This window comes from Aythya ferina (assembly GCF_964211825.1).
Source record: "Aythya ferina genome assembly, chromosome: Z".
Taxonomy (NCBI): domain Eukaryota; kingdom Metazoa; phylum Chordata; class Aves; order Anseriformes; family Anatidae; genus Aythya; species Aythya ferina.
Genome location: NC_140299.1, coordinates 63,803,571 through 63,818,110, shown reverse-complemented (window position 1 = coordinate 63,818,110; position 14,540 = coordinate 63,803,571). Strand labels below are relative to the sequence as shown.

Sequence of the window (14,540 nt, the reverse complement as noted above, 5' to 3'; positions counted from 1 at the left end):
TGTCAGGAAGAGCCTGCAGGAATTAAACTGTGGTGTGTCTCAGGCTTGTGAACAGAAGAGAAAACTTGTAGAGCCACTTTGTCCAGTCAGTGGATTCTCTCCTCTTTATCTCTCTTCCAATAAATCTTTACATACATATTTCTCCTTGGTATAAATTGTAAATCTACAGAATTTGTCTAACTTTAAAATTAGACAAATTTAAAGTTTTAAAGATAAAGTCTTTGCTTTATCCACATCAGCAGAGGCCTAGGAGAACTGAAATGTGGTTTTAAAGCTATAGTTACTTCCTCTTAGTATGCAGATGGCTATTTCTGAAATATGATATTTTTTATTTATTTTATTTTATTTTATTTTATTTTATTTTATTTTATTTTATTTTATTTTATTTTATTTTATTTTATTTTATTTTATTTTATTTTATTTTATTTTATTTATTTTATTTTATTTTATTTTATTTTATTTTATTTTATTTTATTTTATTTTATTTTATTTTATTTTATATTTTATTTTATTTTATTTTATTTTATTTTATTTTATTTTATTTTATTTTATTTTATTTTTGTCAAGAATCTGAAATGTTGCCAACTGTCACTTACAGGTAATTATCTACGTGTGTTCTTTTTTCATCTCATATATACGATATATAAGGCTTAGTCTTATACAGTCTTTTCCTCCCCCATTCCCCTTGTGTTTTGGTTTGTTTTGGTTTTTGTTTGTTTGGTTGGTTTGTTTTGTTTGTTTGTTAGTTTTGTTATGTATATAGGATGAGATGCAGGGTGTGCTGCTTCTGTGCAGTTACTTTTAAATTAGATTGGTACCCTGTCATAATATTTCTGTGCAGTGCTGTGTGTTTTTTAAAACAGAATACTATTGCTGAATATAAGGCCATGCATTGCACATGGCTATATCTTAGAAGTCCAGGAAATCCAAGGGACATCTATAAATATATTTCCTCACCACAGTCTGCAGGTCTCTGGGAGGACAAAAATAAAATAAAATAAAAAATAAAAAGTGACTCTTCCATTTCTTTTCATTGCTGCTTCTTTCTAGTTTTCTTACTTTCAGATAAGATGCTGCAACCTAGCCTATTCTTTTTCTGGAAGTCAGTCTCAAACGCACTTTGAGAAGTGAGCTCACAGCCGTGCAGAGTCTGTCTCGTTGCACTCTAGATTAACTCTTCTACTCCTTTGGGTGCCAGGGGAGCATGTGTTCTGAATAAACATGACAACACAAAATTAATCCCATTTCTACAGCTTTAACCTGTTTTTACAATTTAATATTCTGACATGACAAATGTACTGTCGCCTGAAACATGTGCTCTGTTTAAGCAAAATGCTGGTGTAAAGTGTCCTGTTGGGAGTGATAATAAGACTTGTAGCCTTTACATCATCTGTTTCTTAACTTAGGGTTGTGATTTTGCTGTGCAGTCAGTATAATTCTTTTTTTTTTTTTTTATGGGAAATTTAGAGGGGCTATGTGAATGCTGTAGTCAATGATCCTTATTAAGCTAGTAGATTAACTTGGAATAGAAGAAGAGTATAAAATAATTGCAGGAGTAAAATTTACAGAAAGGAACATTTGATGTTGCATGCCCTCAGTTTTTCTACATCTAGCAAAACTACAGCCAGCTTTCAAATAATGGCTTTAATTTAGGATTCTTCCTGCATATTTTGCCATTCTAGTTGGGCAGTTTCTCATAATTGTTAACGCTGCAGCAGTTTCTAATCAGTCATAGATTACTAAAAAAAAAAAAAAAAAAAAAAAAAAAAAATTCTGAAAATCATGTCTCATATGGATCTCTCTATCTCTCTCTCTCTCTCTATATATATACATACATTTCCTGTACAAATGCAGTGACTTAAATACATTTAAATTTTTCTATCACAGCTCTTTGAGGTTTAATTCTCTTACACTTCTTCATAAACAGATATAGCCTGCCCACCCTTCCATTGAGTATGAACTGGCTCAAACCACTATAAAATCAAGTTGGGAAAAAATGCTATTTATTACAAGTAGTCTTCATTCTACACATCATTTATGGAAAAAAAAAGTGCACAAAAAGGAAATTTATTGTGTTGTCTTTCTGTTAGATATGTTAAATGATGTAGTGAAATGTATTTCTACCATTGTAAATTCCCAGCTTATATTTTCTGGAAAATGTTGAAGCACATCTTGCCTCAGTCTGTAAGACTATCAAAGCATTGATCACGTCACTGACAGTTTTATTCTAATTATATATTTGTGATGTGCTGTGATATAAAAGCCATTCTTCTGTCTTTTTGTTTGTGGAGAACTGAAGAAATACATTTAATTCCTCATAAATTCCAATTAATGCCCAATTTAATAGATTGCTTTGTGGTTGTTTAGGTATGTGTATGATTCAAGGGACAAGGCACTATAAAAGTAACTTAGCTTCTGTTCCTATTAATTGTCATGAATACATATAATATCTAGTTGCACTTCCAAAAACTGAGCTGAAGCACTCTCATTCAGTAAAAAGTTTCTGAAACTTTCATCAAACGTTGTGATAGCACCAATATCCTCAACAAATTCTGCCTGTTCTAAATTTCCTTTCTACTTCAAATAGAGATCAGAATACTTCCTTCCCATCAAAACACAAAGGTGTGCTTTTGTGGGGTGAAGGGACTGCAGTAGTATATCTATTCTTTGTTGTGAGTAGCAAAACCTTTATGTAGGTTCAGAGACATGGTTGGAAATGTGAGCAAGAGGCATCTTGTTTTATTTACAGTGACATGTAGACAGCAGGTAGCCAGCCAACATGTTTATTTCTGTTCATATTTATTACTGTATGCTATAGCACTGCTGCTGATTTCTGAACCTCCTGGCATTTTGTGTAGCACAGGTTCTGGGTACAGCAAGTGAGTCATTAATATTACGGGAGGACATTTCTTTGATGACTTTTATTATTTAAACGTTCTGTGGAAAGCACTAAATGTTAGAATGATAGAATTCCCTGTCTTCTGCCCTTTCATCTTCCCTCTGTCCAAACCTCCTCTAACAAAAACACTGCAGTAAATTGCTTAAGGCACTGCCTTGTCTTCTCAATCTTTCAGATTCTTTCTCTTTCCCACTGCATACAGTCAGTTACAGCCCCCTCCCCCGCATTGATCTGTCCTTTGTTTTAAGAGCTTTTGTTCTCCTCTTGTGATGTTGCTAAAACAAAAAGAAAGGAGACATGCATAATAATGCAGGGCCATTGGTGCCAAGGCTCATTGTCCTGTGTCGCTAATGGTACAACCACTGACCTTTCCCCTGCTGTGCCAAGTGCTGTTAAGCTGCCAGCCTACAGAATTAAAAAGGTTCCTTGCTCTCCCTGTGCTCTTCCTCCACCAGTTACACACTTTCTCGTCAAGAATCAAGAATAAAAAGAAAGAATTTAATTAAAGTGAATTTTTCTATCCATTGTTAAATGATTCTTTTCAATAGTGATGGCTATTTTTAAATTCTCTGCTCTTTAATTTCTCTGTTTTCCTCTTAGTTACTGCAGAGCAGTCTATCTGATCATTTTAAGTGTGACAAATTCACTAAGAACAATTTCCATACCCTAAACAAGTCCGTCACTCACCTATTTCTACATCTTCTCTCTAGTGCTCTGCCTTTCTAATGGCTATTAATCACTGTGTTTCAAGCAAAAGACAGTATTTACATCCTGCATAGCAACTGAAATATAGATTTAATATATTAAGCTGAAATAGATGTTCTGTTCAGGTACATGAATAAGCAGGTGCAACCTCAATGAGAAATCAGAGGGCTGAGGCCAGCTTCTCAGTAATAGACATGAAACAGGAGTGAGACCTTGTTCAGCTTGGCAGAAACAGAGCTGAATTCTGGGGCTTATCCCTTAAACAAGCACAAGATATCCTCTTGAACACCACTACGGAAAGACTAGGACAGATTCTATGACTCCCAAAGTCATGGTATAAAACTTTTGACATTAGCTTTTTTCTACTGCTCTCTTCCATGGCATGATTGGGATCCCAGAAAAATGTAAATCATACCAGCTCCTGCCCTTGTGGGAATGAGGATGAAGAATGAATGGAAAGAAAGGAGCTAAAAATGCTCCCCTATAAATCTGTGCTGGCCTGTACGTAGAAGACTGTACATACAAGGAGATAAATAACTTCTGTTAAGGAAAAGACTGCACAACCCATAAGATCCTCTCACAACAGAACATGGACTTTTATCCTCTGTTTTTACTTGACAGTGATCACCATCTTTTTTATTGTAGTGTGTAAAGCTGGAATGGGATTTTTCAGACATGGCAAAGATTGTCTAAATCTTCTATGATCAAAGGTGGTGGTAAAACTTCTATTTCTGATGACAATGCCAAGAATTTAGGCCAGTTCTGAGAACTATGAAAGTCATATCTCTGTCCAGGTAGGTGTTTGCTTTCATTCATGTTTTTGTATCCCGGTAAGATAATAACATCTGTTTGATGTTCTCCTATCTGAAAATAATAGAGAAATAATATTCTTACCATCTTTTTGTATTGTTATTTTTACAATTCAGTGTTGATTTGGTGAATATTTTGATATAGCACACTTTTTTAACCTTTCCACAAGACAGGTAACTAGCCTTATAAAAAAGTAAGTCATCACCCAATTGTCTATCTTTTACTTCTTTTAAAATAATATGTAGCACTGTATTGTGGATTTCTGGGAACAAAGCTCACTCATTCTTCACATGCTGTATTATTTTCAATGAATCACTTATTTACAGTTCAAGCCAAGAGAGTAATAATATTCCTGACTATTTGTAATACTTTTGTCCTACTACCTTAATAAAGATGAACAGTATTTAACAACCAGCCATTGGAGATCTCTTTATTTCAATTAGCAAGGGTGCTTTTCCTATCATTTTCTCAGAATAAAATGCATCCTGGAAGATTCCTTACTGTGTTCCCCTAGCTGTTGATTTGGAGTGAATTAAAGGAAACATTGTGGTAGGTGAATAGCAGGGGAAAAAAATAAGGTCTAACATTAAACAATATAAATGCCTTTTGCTCTATCAAACCTTAGGGCAATGTCTTTTCAATGTCATGCTTTAGTAAAAGTCTTTTTAGTGCATGGATGTCTTTCTAAACAAGGCAGACAAAAGCTTTTATTTTAAAAGCAAACAGCTAAGTGATTTGCTGTACACTTGCCATGAATAGTAACGAGTAGATTTGTGGTGTGTTCCTCTTTTTAATTAGCACATTGCTATAACCTGACTGCTGCTTTTGCTGTATGGATGAGCACTGTCTTATTACAATGCATCTAGAGGATACTACTTGAAGCAGTTCATGAAACAAGTTAGAAAAAAAATACCATGGAGTATTGGGATTGTTTTGAAATACTTTTATGTTTTACTCACTTATTTGTGGAAAGAATTGGCTGTTAAAGCTGAAAGCAAATCCAGTTGTAGGCATTGTATTGCATAAAAATAACTTTAAAATAGATTTTTATTGTGAGAGATTGTTTTTCCAGATCTGGGATATATGTATGCAGATATAGTATTTAACAAGCAAAACAAACAAACAAAAAAATTTAGACTTAGTTCTCTTGTTATAAATTATATATGCCTTAAGTATAATGAAATTTTAAAGTTTCATAATTGAATAAAATGGAAAAAAAATATTTTTAATTACATCTTTATAAGTTTATCTGATTGAGTATTTTAAGTGGAATTTTTATTTAAAAAATCTCACAGCTGTTCCAGATAAAGCAGAATTTTTAAGTAGTAACATTAAAATACAGAAATATTAGGACTTATGTCAGAATTTTCAGGCAATGGAAGAATGGAAAAAAAAAAAAAAAAAAAAGAAGGGCTTAGTAAAAGGGAATCTGTTTTTCATTATGATAGCTGCACTTTTAATGGAGACTTCGTGTGATTCAGAAAAATATAATCTGAGATAATAAACAGCATACCTATTACATAAACCAATAATAAAAAAAAAATATAGAAGAATGAAATGGAATGACTAAATCAATTGTAAATTCCTTCTGTTACCGCAGAATTCAGAGATATCCCATTTGCAGAGTTTTACACAAATATATTCATGATGGCTTCACATTCAGATGTTCAAGATTTTTCCCCAGTGTTTCTCCACATGGGTTTTGAGCCCATGGGCATCTGTCCCTCCTTAGGCTTTTTTTGTCACAGGAATCCTCTCTGCCATGTTCTGTTGACGTATATATGTGCCTTGCTAAGTAGGCTTTGCTGAAACAGAAAATGGGCTTTGCTGGTTTTGCTTTTCTGTAAAGTTTGTTCTATAAAGGTGCATAAACCATCTCTGTTACTGCACATGGAATGTGATGTCCTGAGTTATGACTGACATCAAAGTACCTAAGAGAGAAACTGGACTTTTAAGATAAATTCCTATGAAAATGTCAGGAACGTTCAAACACCTACAGTGTTTTGGATACTATCAGGAGGTGAAGAGAAATTAATCTTATGATATGGTCTCTCTAAATAATGGTTATGTTTTTATGTAAATACTTTTGTCTATATATAATACAGAAAGATGTCAGAAAAATTTAGTTTTTTTCTTCTATTACTTTCTCTCTCTCTCTCTCTCTCTCTTTTTTTTTTTTTTTTTTTTTTTGTGTGTGTGTGTGTGTGTGTGTAACTTAGTGGTCTCCAGCAAATTCCACAGTAAAAGAATTAGGAAGTATTTACTCAGTTCAGATTTTTTATTATTATTATTATTGTTGTTGTTGTTAATACTTATTTATTTATTAATGAGAGAAGTTGGGAATTCACTTTTAAAAGGTGTCACTTAAATAGGATGAACAGTAAGGCAAAACCCAAGCTTGGCAAATGCCAAACTCTTAGTAGTAATTAGGAATCTTTCTGAAATGATAAGAAGTCCAAACAGCCAGAGTGTTTTCTTGAGACATATGTGTAGTCATTCACACAGTGTAGAACTGAAAACACTTTTCAGCTATAGGCAGTAAAGTGAATGAAAAAATATGATGGCACTTTAGCAATCATATTGTTTTGAAATATGGTTGACTTATATTTATGTAACATAGTTTTATGCATGAAGGCATATGGATTTCTTTTAGAGGCAACTTTATTTTTGGAAGGGGTTGAGTTTTCAGAATTTAAAATTCTGTTGGCTCACAGCGCAACACGCAGGTCACCAAATCATGTTGCTTTTTGATACGTTGCTCAAACTTAGAGAAATAAATGAAAGACTTTATCATATTGGCTGCAGAGTTACAGTTACTCATTAACAGTGAAGCCCTGAATGATTTGCAAACTGTGAGCAATTAAATGGTTCTAAACACATTGATATTCTAATATTTATATATGGCACTTATATTGCAGAAAAGGAGAGGAGGGAGGGAGGGAGGGAGGGAGGGAGGGAGGGAGGAAGGAAGGAAGGAAGGAAGGAAGGAAGGAAGGAAGGAAGGAAGGAAGGAAGGAAGGAAGGAAGGAAGGAAGGAAGGAAGGAAGGAAGGAAGGAGGGAAGGAAGGAAGGAAGGAAGGAAGGAAGGAAGGAAGGAAGGAAGGAAGGAAGGAAGGAAGGAAGGAAGGAAGGAAGGAAGAAAGGAAGGAAGGAAGGAAGGAAGGAAGGAAGGAAGGAAGGAAGGAAAGATCTCTTAAGGCATTAAGACCACCTTTAATCTTTAAAAGGGATTTTCAATAGCCTTCTAAACCAAGAGACTAAATATGGTGCCTGAGAAAGAAGAAATTTTTAAATTATTAAATTATGCTACCAATTGACAACTGTAAAATGAATTTAAAATTATTTTAAATCATGTGTGATTTTTTATATATGTGGCATATGGATATACATATTTATATAAAATATATGTAAAATCCATGTCATAATTAGAAAGTCTGTTTTCTAGAGATTTTCTAAGGTTACCAGATGTGATCAAATACTGTTTCTAATAGGCTAAAGTGTATGTTTCTAATGCTTCAGAGGTGAAAAGTGTTAATATTTAAGCTGTCATCACAAAAAATTGCCTCTGACCTAGGATGAGTAAAGGTGATCTTGGAGGTGGATAAGAGGTTACAAAAAGTTCCATATTTAGGAAAAATAAGGAAAAAAAATGGGTTTGCTAGCTGGTTTACTGCTAAAATAAAATAAATAAACTGAAATATTATCATGCTTGGAATTTTCAAATAAAAGTTATATAGGGATAATGAGCAGACAGTGGACTGTGCAGTCAAGCTAAAAGGTAAGTAAATATTTCAGATGTGGCTTTGCAATATACTGTGTCCATATAATTTGTCTGTGTAACTGAAGTATACAACATATACTTTATGTACAGTCAGTCAAACATAATTCTGGCTTCTCTACCATAGGGTATATCTGAGTATGTAGGCACAAACAGCTTACCGTGTCTGAAATTATTCCAGAACTTGCTTTCCATAGCTCTTCCCATGCAGCTGTAATTGATAGTGCACCACAGTGATGTGACATCCTCCTGCAAGGTCTTCTGTAGAATACATCTGCTGTACATTGGGGAAACAAAATATGAGTCTTGACTGAACCTTGCACTAGAAAGGATTCAAACCGGGAAACTGTTCAACACAATTTGCATATTATGCAGATGAGAAACTAATGACAAAGAGTGTTTTGGCAAACTCTGCCTTGTTATCTGGCAATAGTGCATATAGTGGGGTACCTAGACATAATCTCTTCTAATGTCATTTTGCAATTAAAAAAAATAAAGTCAGAGAAATGTATTGAGGTGTATATGCAAATAAGATGCACTTGTGATGAACCACATAATCCTGTGTGATCTAAGCAATCCAGTTCATTTTGGGACACAGGCTTCATGATTGCATGTTATTAATTCTGAATGGTGGAAGAGGGAAAGTAGCCAAGTGCTTACTGAATCCTCATTTCTAGTTTGAGCGGCTGCTTCTTCATCCTTGCTTGCCAGTTCTGAGTGTATTTCAAGGAACATCGCTGAGAACAAAATCGAACACCATCAATATTAATGATCTGAACTAGGAAGATAGCTTTTAGTGTGCAAATTAATTACCCTAATCACAGGGTTTTTTGTATCCATTTTAATGAAATAACTATTTATTTCACTGAGTCCTGAGCTTTTCTTTTGCAAATAAGGCACATTTACATGATAAATACATGAAATTTAAATGGATGACTAAATTAAATTGAAAAGAAAAAAAGACCTTTTTAAATACAATTTTCATAGGAAAAACAGCTAGATTAATGGGTTGGTTAGCTGACTGGCATCTGTGATTAAATCTTTTTAAGATATGTCAAATAGAATTTAATGGACCTCAAGAATTGTCTACATAGTCAGTAATATTCAAGGTTTATTGAAGATGCATTTTATCTCCTATTACTGAAGTGTAGACAGCTGAAGGGACACTGCTTGTGATTGCCCAGTACAGTATAAAGACGTTATAGTTGGAAATAATAATAATAAAAATTAGTATTTCTCTTTTTTCCTGTGTTGCTTGGCTCTTTGCTCTGAAAAATAACATTTTCTACCTGCTGGAATTTAAAACAAGAAACTCCACTTCTTAAAATTGTGGTTTTGAATGTTTGCATAGTCTTCTGATTTAATCACTACATGCATATTAGTTTCATACTGTTGTTTCCTATTAATGACAAGTAAGGAGAAAATGCTTAGTTCAGAGGAATTTTAAATGTATCTTTTAGATTCTATGTGTTTTGAAAACTTTATTTATTGTGGCAAAGCTTTGAAGGGCTCCAAATTCAACAGAAGCAAGATTTGAAACACATTCCAGCTCATTTTTTGATAACAGTCCTGCAGAACAGAGCATCTTTCTCTGCTTGCTTTTTTCCCGGTTGAGCCACCAGAGACATCTCCAGCTTCCTTTGATTTGAAATGATCAATGGCAGCTGCGGCAGGCAGGCAGGGTGCCCGAGGCACAATGCAAACAAGTCTCTCTCCCAGCTCACTAGGATTTACATTTCAATTGCTGCCACATTTTTAAAGATAATTATAACCTTTTTATATTAATATTTTTCTGTGGCCTCTCTGATATTTTAACAACATAAATATTAATTTAGCACATCAAGGAGAACATGCTTCCTTCAGTGCAATAGCTTGAACAAAAATGTCCCCAAAACACAGGGCATCAAACACAGCATCATGAATCTCTGAGCATTAGCCATAGAACAGTGGGCTTCTGATGGATTTAATTTTGCCTGGCCCTGTACTGTTTTAGAGATTACTAGAGAATAACCTTTCCTTTCAACTTTAGAACAAACTGTCCTGATACAAGTGCAGAATGTGTTCACTGTCGGAGCTGACATCTGTGACTTATGTGCCTCCAAACACTGTCTTTACTCTGGTGAAAAATATCAACTAGATGCAGCTGGCTTGATAAAATTGATTTTCTTGGAAAGAGAAAGGGGAAATTGCTGTTGCTGGTACTAAGAATTTCTAAAGAGTTTTGTGTTTCATTACTGCAGTCTTTTTTTATGCTTATTACCAATCCAGAAATACATATCCTCCTCCTATTGCATCAGGACAAGCCATCATAATGTACAGATGGTGCTGTACCTACCCAGATCACATGTTGGGTCATAATATATTTTTTTGCTTGCTGCTCTATAAACGTTTAGCATGTAGCATATTTTACTTATTTTTTTAAGCTGCCTTTTTTTTTCCTTTTTTTTTTTTTTTTTGGTTGTTGTTGTTGTTGTTGTTGATTTGCTTGCTCAGTTTCTCATACAAGTACAACATTTCTAACTACACTCCAGTGTCGAGCATCACTCACTATTTTTACATTCAAGCCCACGTGTGTGTGGGAATTATGCATTTTCCATAGCAACTGACAAATAAGAGGAATTAATGTATATTACAAAGAAAATTGATACCAGTACCCATCTGATGTTACAAAGAGGTCATTCTGTTGCTCTTCTTGATAACGTGCAGAGTTACAATCATTACCTTGGAATCTTTTTATGGACAAGACCTTAATTTCCTACACACCAAAGCCATGAGTTTGAGCATCGCTTGAAGCTGACTGAGGGAATAAAACTGCTCATGAAATATGCATGACTAACACATATGCTGCCAGGGGAACTTAGTGTATTATGTATGACCCTTCTGTAATTGTAAGGAAATGATATTCATTTAAATGGATGTTTATCACAGTTAAAGGTACACCTAATGAGGCAAAGGTCATATGCCTAAAAACACAGGGTTAGCTTACTGTTTCTGGCCTTGTTTAAAAAGGCTATGCCTTTTCACAGTTGTTTCTCCAGCACGTGATCTATATTTATGCAGCTAAAAGAGTCCCTGTCTTCTGTACTTGGATGCCAAATGCAGTATGAAACTAAATTTAATTCTAATATTATATGCATGTATATGGGAAATATCTAGACAGCATATTAAAATTCACTTCAAAACTAACTACTTTTTCAACTGCTGTTGTTTGGGGCAGCTATAGATTTTCTTTTGTTATTATTATTAGCCATTCTGTTATTTATGTATTTTTATTTTTAAAAATCTAACCCAAGTATCCTAAAGTGAATAATGTGCTGTGTGGTGGTGGTGTTTTGTTTGTTTGTTTGTTTGTTCTGCTTTGTTTGTTTTTCAGCTTAAGAGATAGCTGCAATACATCTTGTTTATTTCTGCTTCTATCATCCCTCCTCAATACAAAGACCTGTTTCAAAGTAAACTGTTTTACCTTGCTTCTTCTTAAACTGTAATATTTCTGCAATATAGATTTGGCTTTGTCTTTTCATTAATATGTTCTGAGAGTTCAGGGAGAGATGTTACACAGGACATTCACACAACTTTCATCAAAAGCCAAACCTTTTGATTAGCACTGCAAAGCTTTACCAGTTCTTCTCACAGAATCATTGGTCTGCACAGATAACCCTCAATTTTTCTCACATTGCTTATGAGAGTGACTTTCCAGCCTAACAAAGTTTCTATATCAAAAAAGAGAAAAGCAATTTATCACATTTCAAACTGCTGATAGGAGAAGCTGACAAATTTCAGGACATGTAACTGTTCCAAAAGCAAAACTGAGTCTGGATTACACTCAAGAAAGTTGGCCAAGTTCATCTTGGTCTAATGCCATTGATTTAATACTTCATGATCAACACTATTTAAAGCAGGAAAAAAAAATCTAAATAAAAATAATAATAAAAAATAATAATAATTAAAAAAAAAACAGTGGATATCTGGTCTTCCTTCAAAGAACTCAAATATTAACATGTACTTCATATGATTTATCAATCAGATGATTTTTTTTTAACAGTCTTCTGTAGCAAAACATTACATAGAAGGCCACAGGTTTTGGTTGGATATGTAATTGGCTGTAACCAGCCTAAGACAGCTGCATATAATACTAACATAACATAAGGAGCTCTAGTGGGCACTGACAATTCAGCTGCGCTGCCTATATGCATGTACATCAACAAGATGCCTCTTAGCCTGAGCAATCAAAAGAACTGTGAAGAAACAGTTTCCTGGAATTTTGGAAAGCTGAGTGTGGAAAACTGCAGACAAACTTCTTTGCATTAGAACCCCAAATATAGGGAAAATTCTAGCCCATAAAACATGCTTAGCTGACTGGATCAATCTCTTCATAGGCACAGGTGCATATTGCAAACTATGCTTTGATGTTCTGAATATGCTCAGACGTTTTAGACTGCATACACCTCTTCTGAGCCTGGATTTTATGTAAATTAATTAAGTTAATTAGTAAGCAACATTGAACTCATGCCATTAAACTTGTTGTTGTCCTTGAAATGGAAGTAAAGTTTCCCAGCAGTCAGAAATGGAGAGAAGTGGTTGCTTCCTTTCTTTTCTTTTCTTTTCTTTTCTTTTCTTTTCTTTTCTTTTCTTTTCTTTTCTTTTCTTTTCTTTTCTTTTCTTTTCTTTTCTTTTCTTTTCTTTTCTTTTCTTTTCTTTTCTTTTCTTTTCTTTTCTTTTCTTTTCTTTTCTTTTCTTTTCTTTTCTTTTCTTTCCTTTCCTTTCCTTTCCTTTCCTTTCCTTTCCTTTCCTTTCCCTTTCCCTTTCCCTTTCCCTTTCCCTTTCCCTTTCCCTTTCCCTTTCCCTTTCCCTTTCCCTTTCCCTTTCCCTTTCCCTTTCCCTTTCCCTTTCCCTTTCCCTTTCCCTTTCCCTTTCCCTTTCCCTTTCCCTTTCCCTTTCCCTTTCCCTTTCCCTTTCCCTTTCCCTTTCCCTTTCCCTTTCCCTTTTCCTTTTCCTTTCCTTTCCTTTTTTTTTTTTTCCAAAAATCCTCTCATGAGGAGATACTCTATCTTTTATCTATCTTGTTACCTAAATATAAACTGTAAGAAGTCTTTTGCTCACAAGCATACATTTATTCCATGTATAAGGAGTGCATCCACATCAATATGCTGCTGCCTGCCAATGGTAGTGATTCCTTTTCAACAGACATGAACTCTCCTGCACTTTTCTTTTACTCTGTGAACTATTAGAAAACTAAGAGCAGAGCTAAAAATGAAAACTAAGAAGAGAGAGTGCCCAACGTGATTCTGAAATATTTTATCAAACAATTTTGCCTGAACAGTACATGTAAAGAAAGATAGTGGCCCTGAGCACACTGTAAGTTCCTTAAACAGACATATACACACACAGCATTTTGAGTTTTATAATGCTCAGAGAGTACTGTGTAAGTACTGTTTCATTATTCTAACTGGAGGGGTATTCTTGGGATTATTTTGGGATTATTAGTTGTTTTTTGTTTGTTTGTTTGTTTGTTTGATTTTCCCAGATTAATTGTCCTGGGGAAAATAGCTGCCCGTGGCCTAGCCAGGTATACTGTTCTCTGGGTAAAAAACTGTCTGGAGGGCCGTGCCCCATGGGTTGTGGTTAATGGAGTTAAGCCCAGCTGGCATCCCATTGCAAGTGATGTCTCCCAGGGTACTGGGGCCTATCTTGTTTAATATCTTTACCAATGACCTGTATGAGGGGATTGGTTGAGTGTACCCTCAGTAAATTTGCGGATGACGCCAAGCTGGGAGACAGTGTGGATCTGCCTGAGGGTTGGGTGACCCTTCAGAGGGTTTTGGATAGGCTGGACTGCTGGGCTGAGGTGAATGGGATGAGTTTCAACAAGGCTAAGTGAAGGGGCCTGCACTTTGGTCACAACAACCCCATGCAGCATTGCAGGCTTGGGGCAGAGTGGATAGAAGACTATAAAGAGGAAAGGGACCTGGGAGTGTTGATCGATGCTCAGCTGAACATGATCCGGCAGTGTGCCCAGGTGGCTAAGAAGGCCAATGGCATCCTAGCCTGTATTAGAAATAGTGTAGCCAGCAGGAGCAGGGAGGTGATCGTCCCCCTGTACTCTGCTCTGGTGAGGCTACACCTCGAGTACTGTGTTCGGTTTTGGGCCCCTCACTACAAAAGGGACATTGAGGCCCTGGAACGTCCAGAGATGGGCAACAAAACTGGTGAGGGGTCCAGAGCACAAGTCTTATGAGGAGAGACTGAGGGAGCTGGGGTTGTTTAGGCTGGAGAAGAGGAGGCTCAGGGGAGACCGCATTGCACGCTACAACTTCCTGAGTGGAGGTTGTGATGAGGAGGGGGTTGACC

The 14,540-nt window shown here is 35.3% G+C and overlaps 1 protein-coding gene across 1 annotated transcript in view; it reads left to right on the top strand.

Annotated features, from left to right (window-relative positions):
- Positions 1–4,319, top strand: part of LOC311426857 (uncharacterized protein) — a 46,995-nt gene extending 42,676 nt beyond the window's left edge. The window contains exon 6 of the mRNA XM_084503580.1: positions 4,250–4,319. The gene's annotated coding sequence lies outside the window, so the exon portion shown is untranslated. The remainder of the gene's footprint in view (positions 1–4,249) is intronic.
- The last annotated feature ends 10,221 nt before the right edge of the window (positions 4,320–14,540 follow it).